Genomic DNA, 9,036 nt, shown 5'->3' with positions numbered 1-9,036 from the left:
AGCTACAACAAACTTTATACAGTTATATTCAAGCTATGGTGAGCTCATCAAAGGAAATTCTAGAAGACGCTGGAGACCTCCCTTATATGTTGTGCAAAGTTGAGGTTCAAGAAAGAGATGAATTAAATGCACTTTAAGTTTTAAGTTGCATTTAATGAACTCCGCTGAATTTATCAAATAGTCCAAGGATGACTAATAAGCACATTTTATTATTTGCATTATTTAATTATAGTTTAACTATTTGTTTGTCATATTTAAACTAGTTTTAAATATAGGAGTTAAGGTTATATTGTAACCCACATAGGTTACTATATTCCACCATTAACTAGCCATTTAAATATGGAGGTTATGGGTATTTCTCATTACTAGCCCATTTAATTTGGGAGTTATGTATGACATAGGTTAAGGTTGTAAAGGCTATATAAAGCCTTCTTTTCTTTGATTAGACATCAGATTTTGGAATTAAGAATAGAATTTCTATTTTAGCTTTGTTAAGAGCTAAACTTTCTTTGCAAATTCTTGTGTTTAGAACTTGCATGTAGAGTCATTCAAGTGGTATTGATCAAACCTCTTGTGGAGTGATTCGAATCACGAGTTTAGAAACGAGTTTTCTTTACTCTTGATCTTGATCATCAAGGTAATCCGTTCCATACTTTCCCTTGGGTTGATTTCCATATCACCAAACATAATTATTTGATTCATAAGCATCGTAAACAAAACCTTAAACCAAACCACCACCAAGAGATCTGGATCAGCTACATAAGGTTCATTTGAAATAGTTCTTGCTTTCTTTTATTAAATGACAGAACAATTTGATAACTATTTGAAACCCCGTTTATTGTTCTTTCTAATCCAAAATGGATTAGAAATTTTGGAAACTCCTCGTTCTCAATTTGTTTAAAAAAAATAATGAACCTTTAAATTGTTATTTTACCATCTACGATCGAGTTGCGAAATGCCTTCTTAGGGTAAGTCCGTATTTCCCTCCTCTAATATGTCATTTCTCGAGGAAAATGTATATATTATTACCTTATGACGTAATGTAAAGTGCCTTTTATATCATATATTTGTATTATCATTTCCTTATATAACCCCGACATTTTCTATTAATTTCTCTCATAGTTGGGAACTTAAATAAATGGGACTACTCCCCCTTGACTGTCTTCTAATATCAATTGGTTGTGAACTTGATTCGATGGACCTCCCTGTACATTGTGTTAGCATTTTCGAATACTGTCATAGTCGTACATTTTCGACCATACAACGTCACGATTTTGATTGAAATGGACCATCATGTCCAAGACATATTCTCTAACTGAGGTCCCTTCTTTCATACGACAGTTATAAATGTATTTTATGGATTCATGTCTAAGGGAGAAGGACGGTTGTCCAAACATCCCTTTTAGAGATTCCATAATCTCTTTAGCAGTACCCATAACATCGTGTTTCTTAGCCAAAACATCAGATATGCTGGCTAGAATGTACACTCGGGCTTTGTCATTTGCCTTTATCCATCTGTCATACGCATCCCGAACTGTTCAGTTTGCATTTGAGCTGGGGTTTGGAGGACACTCCTCAGTTAAAACAAACCTTAAATCATCAATGACCAGTATTGTGTTTAGGTTTGATTTCCAAGTTGTGTAGTTGTCGACGTTTAATTTCTCATAAGCGAGTAATTGGACTATTGAGTTTGTCATGCTGTGATATAAAGAAAATTCTACTAGTGATTTGACTTAATCCTGTTTAATCCAATCAGTTTTAGCAAATGTAATAATGTACCCAAATCATTATTAATTTGCAACGATACTTTAGTGAGTTAGAGCAACTGCTACCGAGGGGCAGTCAATAACTCATTCACTAAACCAAGACATTCTTGACTTAAACACTAATCCCAGAATAACTCTTGTTCCTATAGTGTTCTTAGTTATCGCTGTTTTGGTCAAGAATATACCAACTCTTAGTATTTATTCGTAAGTGTGACCCACCATTTTCAGACCTCATAGATCAGTCCCAACAATGCTATCGAATGAAAAAGCCAAAGTTTGGAACGGACCTAAGAAATCCTATCCATTTTTGGATTTTGCGTTGTTTCGACTCGCATGTTATGAACCTCTGTATGGGTAGTTGCTCTAGGGCAACATGCAGATGGAACATGGGAATCTCACGGTGTAACCTAGTGGTGGAGACCATAGGACGTATTTGATATACTTCCTTCTCCCACTTACTATTAATACTTTCTCTATTCACCTTGTTATTGACTCATGCAAATACCTTCCGAATGGAGGACGCTCCCAGGGTGACACGAGGCCGAGCATGAATCTCACTGTGTGAATTTTACAGAGAGCGTGAAAAGAAAACGATGTATCTTATACACCTTTTTCCTCCCGCTAAGTATTTTAGATGGTTAGGTATACTCATTACTTAAGCATATTCCGGCTAATTAAATGTAACTTAAGTCTAGGTGATTTTTCTAAATCTTACCTCACTTAAGCATGCTCATAAAACTGGGCTAACTAAGCTCAAGTACTGGTCCGATCTTCAGGTAGTAGGTGTTCCATAAACCGTCAATTTAAGTACCTCCAGCCTTAGACAAGATCGTGCCAGGTGAGCTTTCTCGTAACCGCAATTTTGTAAGACATCGACCTATTTCAACTATTAAAATTGATCGTGCTCGGTTCTTAACCCTAAGTGAGCATGCACTTATCTTTATTATAGATTTTAACGTCTATCTCGTTTTATGACGTTGAAAATAACCTATAACATGCATCTAACATGCTTTATATAACAATTATATAATCATCCATTCCATGCAATAATATAACACATGCGGAAGCAATTTGGATCTTAGGCACTTTTAGAACATCAATTATAGTAAATAACTAGCATGTTCATGAGTATTAAAACTTAATGAGTTTAAATACTAACATTTTGTAGTTCAAACTTCTTTTTCCTCACGAACCGGTTTCAAACCCATCCTAGTGTCTTCTCCACTATCCTCCGGCCTTAGAACGGGATTGTGGAATCCGGTGAGTGACTAAACTTGGGAGGGATTTTGTATATGTGAAGAGAGTGTTTGTGAGAGGTTTTTGTCAAGGTTTTTCACCAAGAAGAAGAAGACCTTCCATGTACCATGATCACTCTATTTAAAGAGTCATATTTGCATGTTCATGCAAATTTGAGATCACCAAATTTTGACACTTAAAATTCAATTCAAATGTTTGGGATTATGTGGCAAGCATGCCTGTTTGAGTTAACCAAATTTTGACACTCAAAATTCTACTCAAACTTGTGGGGTTCATTTGACATGCATGCAAGTTTGGTTAAACCAAATTTTGACACCTAAAAATTCCACTAACATGGATTTTTCCATTAAATGAAGTCAACATTTTGACTTTCTTCATTTTAATTCAACAATTAATTTGAATAATGAATTCCAAATTAAAGTAACATTAAATGATTAATTAAACTATTTAATTAATATTTAATATTAACTCGAATGCCAATCCCAATCAATTCCGACACATAATTGATTAAGATATTTAAATCTTATTTAAATATCTCAGATTCTCTCTTTTTGTTTAATTCGTAAATAAAACAAAAATGCGGTTAAACATATCGTATATATGTAACGCATATTCCCTAATTTGAATTCGAACACTTCGAACTCACTCGTCACATTGTTCTATGGTTTAGTTCGATATGAGCTAGCAGAGGGACCTAATGGACCTATAGATCATGGGCTCCAACGATCCAAGATTAACCGGCTAAACTCATTAACCTTGTTAACCAACATTCGTTAACTACTAGGACACTCCACTATAGCCTAGTAGTTGCACTCCCCTCACTATAGATATATTTCTGTCCATTTGATATAACCATGATTAGTAAGTCGATCCTTCACATGTTGGTCGTAACTAGAGCTGGGTCAATTTACCGTTGTACCCCTAAAGTTACTTCTTGTTCCTTTTGTCTCACTAATTCTCTAATGAACAATTGGTTTGTGGTCCAACCAGTGAACCGAATCCCTCTCAGGCTAATGAGAGGGTGGGGCCCCTTGTTCAAGCCCTGGAGTCAGTGCTTAAGGGAACTACCTCTCTTCTATCCCAAAAAGTGGGTAGGAGCGAATTCCATCTTGCACCCCACGTCCCCGCCATTCACCAATTCTTACCCCTGAAATGGGAAGCTTATTGAGTCGGCGAACTAGAGCCACTCTCACCCATGCAAATCTAAGGATAATTCCGAATAAACAGGAGTTCATGGTTAGCTCAGGATTTAAACCGAGTTACCTAGGTTATCGAATGAAAAGAAAATCAGTCTCAACAGTAAACGACATTATAAAGTGAGAGTGGTTTTCTTCATGGTCCGATCTTATGCAATACTCATTGCATAGGACTCCCCCACTCACATGTCTCCATATGTACAATTTAGTGATCACATTGTTTATATCATGTACAAAAGTGGGCTGCATCTATAGTGTCCCCAGAATAAGGTACTCAGACTTATCTCTACATATAGTTCAAGTAATCATACTATAGCTAGAGTGTCCTTAGTTTCTTGGATTTAGATTAAAGATCGTAAAGTTCACTTTATTCATTAACAATCTTTACTGAATAAACAACAATAATAACTTTATTGAAAAGAGAATATGTTTTTTGTTTACCAACTATGAGTTTTAAGACATAAAACCCAACAATGCATACTTCCTTTAAGCTAATTGTTTCTATCCTTGTGGTTTCCTTATTTTTATAGTAACTAATTGTTCAAAAAACGCATAGTTTTTTGATAATGTTGAACTATGTTAAGGACATTACAATTCTCACTTGTTGTCGATAAAAAATTTATTTTTTTTAGTGACCATACATGGACTTGTGTTTTTTTTTTAACATTTAATATCTTTTATCTAAGATTATTTCGAACAATTATAAATTGTAGACGAATAAAAAGAATAAAATATTTTTTAACAACCCAACCCAGTTGGGTTGTGAAAATTAATGGGTTGGATTGGGTCTAAGCAACCCAAACTTTTGGATTGGTCCAAAAAATTTATGCAACCCAGCCTAACTTGACGTACCATGAATGAAGAACCAAGGTTCTCAAACTTAGAATCAAAGAACCCCTAGACATCCCACAATACAACATAATCATGACTTTAAACTACATCACTTGGAACGTAATAAGCCTTGGATGTTGGTTTTTCAGACTACATTGTTTTGAATGTAAAAAGCCATGGATGCATGTTTAGATTACGTCGTTTGAAATGTATGAAGCCTTGAGCATAGGTTATAAGGCTGTCGCTTCCAACACTAATTATTATAATAATATCTTAATACTCCCCCTCAAGTTGGAGAGTGTCTATCAATCACACACAACTTGTCATTCAAAAAATCGAACTGACGTCTTCCCAAATTTTTAGTGAAAATATCTATAAATTGCATTTTAGTCGAAACAAAACATGGTTTGATGATTCCAGCTTGTAATTTTTCTCGAACTATATGACAATCTATTTCTATGTGTTTCGTACGTTCACGAAAAATTGGATTGGCTGCTATGTGTAATGCTGCTTGATAATCACAATACAATAATGCTGGTTCGGACAATGGAACTTTCAAGTCTTGAAGAATGTATCTTAACCGAGTTAACTCTAAACAAGTATTTGCCATCGCTCGACACTCGGCTTCTGCTGATGATTTGGACACATTGGTTTGTTTTTTAGACTTCCAAGGAATAATTGAATTTCCGAGGAAAATGCAGAACCAAGAAATTTATCGTCTGGAAGTTCGACAACCGCCCCAGTCTAAATCGCAATATGCTTGTAATCTTAAGTGATTTTCAGATGATAGTACAAGTTCTTGACCAAGAGTACCTTTGATGTATCTTATAACTCGAAGAGCTGTCTCCCAATGTGGTTTTCTTGGTTCATGCATAAATTGACTAAGCACACGAACTGAATACACTATGATATGAACCAAGAGACATCAATCATACAATATGCTTCAATGAAGATGTGGAGAAAAGGTTATCAAAATAATCAAAAGATGTTTCAATTCATGCTACATTGAAGAAGAATAAAGTTTGATTGTTGTAAATTTTGGGTGGGTTATAATTTAGAGTTATTGTGTTTTATGACTTTTTATTTAATTTCGGTTACATTTACATAATGGCTAATTATGGCCATAAAGTGTGAATGTTACAACTTTTGGAATGCCTTTAATAGTTTCATTTTGAGGCTATATAAAGCCATCTATGTTGTATTTGTAATAAGACTTAGAAGATATATTAAAAGAAGCATTTGTGCTTTTCTTTAGCCAATGGCTAAGTTTCTTTGCAACTCTATGTAGTTTAGGTTGCATGTAGAATCATTCAAGCTCGACATGATCAATCTTGCTTGTGGAGTGATTCGAATCTCAATCAAGTGTTCTTGTCTTGAGATATTTGATCAACTAGAATCATTGAAGCTAGAGATAATCGATCTTGCTTCTGGAGTGATTCGAATCTCAAACAAAGTGTTCTTGACTTGAGATATTCGATCAACAAGGTAATCCGAATCTTATTCCCCTTGTAGTTGATTCCTTATCTTATCACACTATGTCAGGCCTAGCAACGGATAAATATATTAATCTGCCAATCAACCGTCTGTATTTACTTGGATCATTCAACTTCTCCCCTTCTATTAAAGAAAGTTTCAGATTTTGTTCCATAGGAAATCGTTCTGGACGTGCTCCTGTAAGACCTGTATCTTGAAAGATGTCTAGAGCATACTTTCTTTTTTAGATAAAAATTTATTTTCTAGACCTAGAAAATTCAATGCCTAGAAAATATTTCAAATAACCTAAACCTTTGATAAGGAATTTCTCGAATAAACTAGTCTTGAGATGTTGAATTCCTTTTGAGACCGAGTATGATTACGTTCCAAGGCTCCAATTTCATCATTCATAGCCTGCTGCCATAATGGGTCGCCAACTGCCTCACAATAGGTTTTAGGTTCTGTCTGGGCTGTAATAAGAGTTAGAAAAGCTCGTTGAGTAGGAGAAAAACGAGAGAATGAAAAGTAATCATGAAGGGGATACCTGGTGACAGTGTTGGGACTTGAGCTAGAGCTTAATGATTGGCTCCAGAAGACATCTCATTATCATTATAACAAGCTGGAGGCCGTTTTGTACGAGTAAAACGTCGGAGTGGAACTGATGTATCAGGTGGGATAAGATTAGAATTAGTGGGTGAATCTGGAGAAGGAATAGAAGGTGGAGGAGACGACGAAGTAGTAGGAGAAGGAATAGAAGGTGGGGGAGGACTAGAATGGATGTTTGAGTAGGATGAATCATGAAGTGGTAAAATGGGAGTTGAAGGAGCTAATGTCAAAGTTTGTGAAGCTGATGAAAAAGGAAAATCAGCGTCACAAAATTTAACATCATGACTGATAAGAAAAATTTTAGATTGCATGTCATACAACTTGCAACCTTTGTGACCACAAGGATATCCTACAAAAACACGAGGAATTGCCCGAGGTTCAAATTTTTGCTTAGGGTGTGTACTACAGTTGTATAACACTTACAACCAAAAACTTTAAGATGGTGAAATGTAGGTGGTCGTTTGTAGAGTGCTTCAAAGGGTGTCTATTTATAAGATAAACAGCAGTTTAATTGGTGTTCTATGTAGAGTGCTTAAAATGCACTCTACCTAACTTTAACTCGGCCTGATATTTCTTCTGCAGTTGGGGTTATGAGTCGGTACATGCAAAGTCCAAAGAAGCCACATTTGGATGCAACTCGACGGATCTTGAGATATGTCAAAGGTACAATCGACTATGGTCTTTTGTACAAAAGAAACAAAGACTGCAATCTAGTTGGATAATGTGATGCTGACTATGCATGAGACCAGGATACTCGGAGGTCAACCACTAGGTATGTGTTCAAGTTTGGTTCGGAAACAATTTCTTGGTGTAGCAAGAGACAACCAACAGTATCATTGTCAACTACAGAAGCAAAGTATAGAGCAGCGGCTGGAGCAATTCAAGAAAGTACATGGCTGAAACTCTTGATGGAAGATTTGCACCAAAAAATTGAGTATCCAATATCACTTCATTGCGACAACCAATCTGCGATTCGCCTAGCAGAAAATTGCGAGATCAAAGCACGTGAAGGTGCAGTACCATTTCATTAGAGAGAAGGTCCTAAAGGAAGAAATCGAGATGTAGCAGATCAAGACAGATGACCAAGTGGCTGACTTGTTTACAAAAGAGCTGAATACGGGCAAACATGAGAGTTTTCTCTGTCAGCTTAACATGGTACCGCGATTGAGGACTAGTGCTGAGGGGGAGTGTTAAAATATCATCACTGGCCTAATAGAGTCAAGCCCAATAATTGTACGAGCCCATTGTATATGTATTTTAGTAGAGGTTTTAGGAAAGATACTAGATATTTTAGGAAAGAGATCTCGATATTTTAGGAAAAAGATTTACTGATATGAACCAAGAGACATCAATCATACAATATACTTCAATGAAGATGTGAAGAAAAGGTTGTCAAAATTATCAAAAGATGTTTCAATTCATGCTACATTGAAGAAGAATAAAGTTTGATTGTTGTAAATTTTGGGTGGGTTATAATTTAGAGTTATTGTGTTTTAAGACTTTTTATTTAATTTCGGTTACATTTACATAATGGCTAATTATGGCCATAAAGTGTGAATGTTACAACTTTTGGAATGCCTTTAATAGTTTCATTTTGAGGCTATATAAAGCCATCTATGTTGTATTTGTAATAAGACTTAGAAGATATATCAAAAGAAGCATTTGTGCTTTTCTTTAGCCAATGGCTAAGTTTCTTTGCAACTCTATGTAGTTTAGGTTGCATGTAGAATCATTCAAGCTCGACATGATCAATCTTGCTTGTGGAGTGATTCGAATCTCAAACAAGTGTTCTTGTCTTGAGATATTTGATCAACAAGAATCATTGAAGCTAGACATGATCGATCTTGCTTCTGGAGTGATTCGAATCTCAAACAAAGTATTCTTGGCTTGAGATATTCGATCAACAA

Source organism: Cucurbita moschata, unplaced genomic scaffold (genome assembly GCF_002738365.1).
Source record: "Cucurbita moschata cultivar Rifu unplaced genomic scaffold, Cmos_1.0 Cmo_Scf00053, whole genome shotgun sequence".
In the NCBI taxonomy this organism is placed as follows: Eukaryota; Viridiplantae; Streptophyta; class Magnoliopsida; order Cucurbitales; family Cucurbitaceae; genus Cucurbita; species Cucurbita moschata.
Note: the sequence above shows the minus strand (reverse complement) of the source record.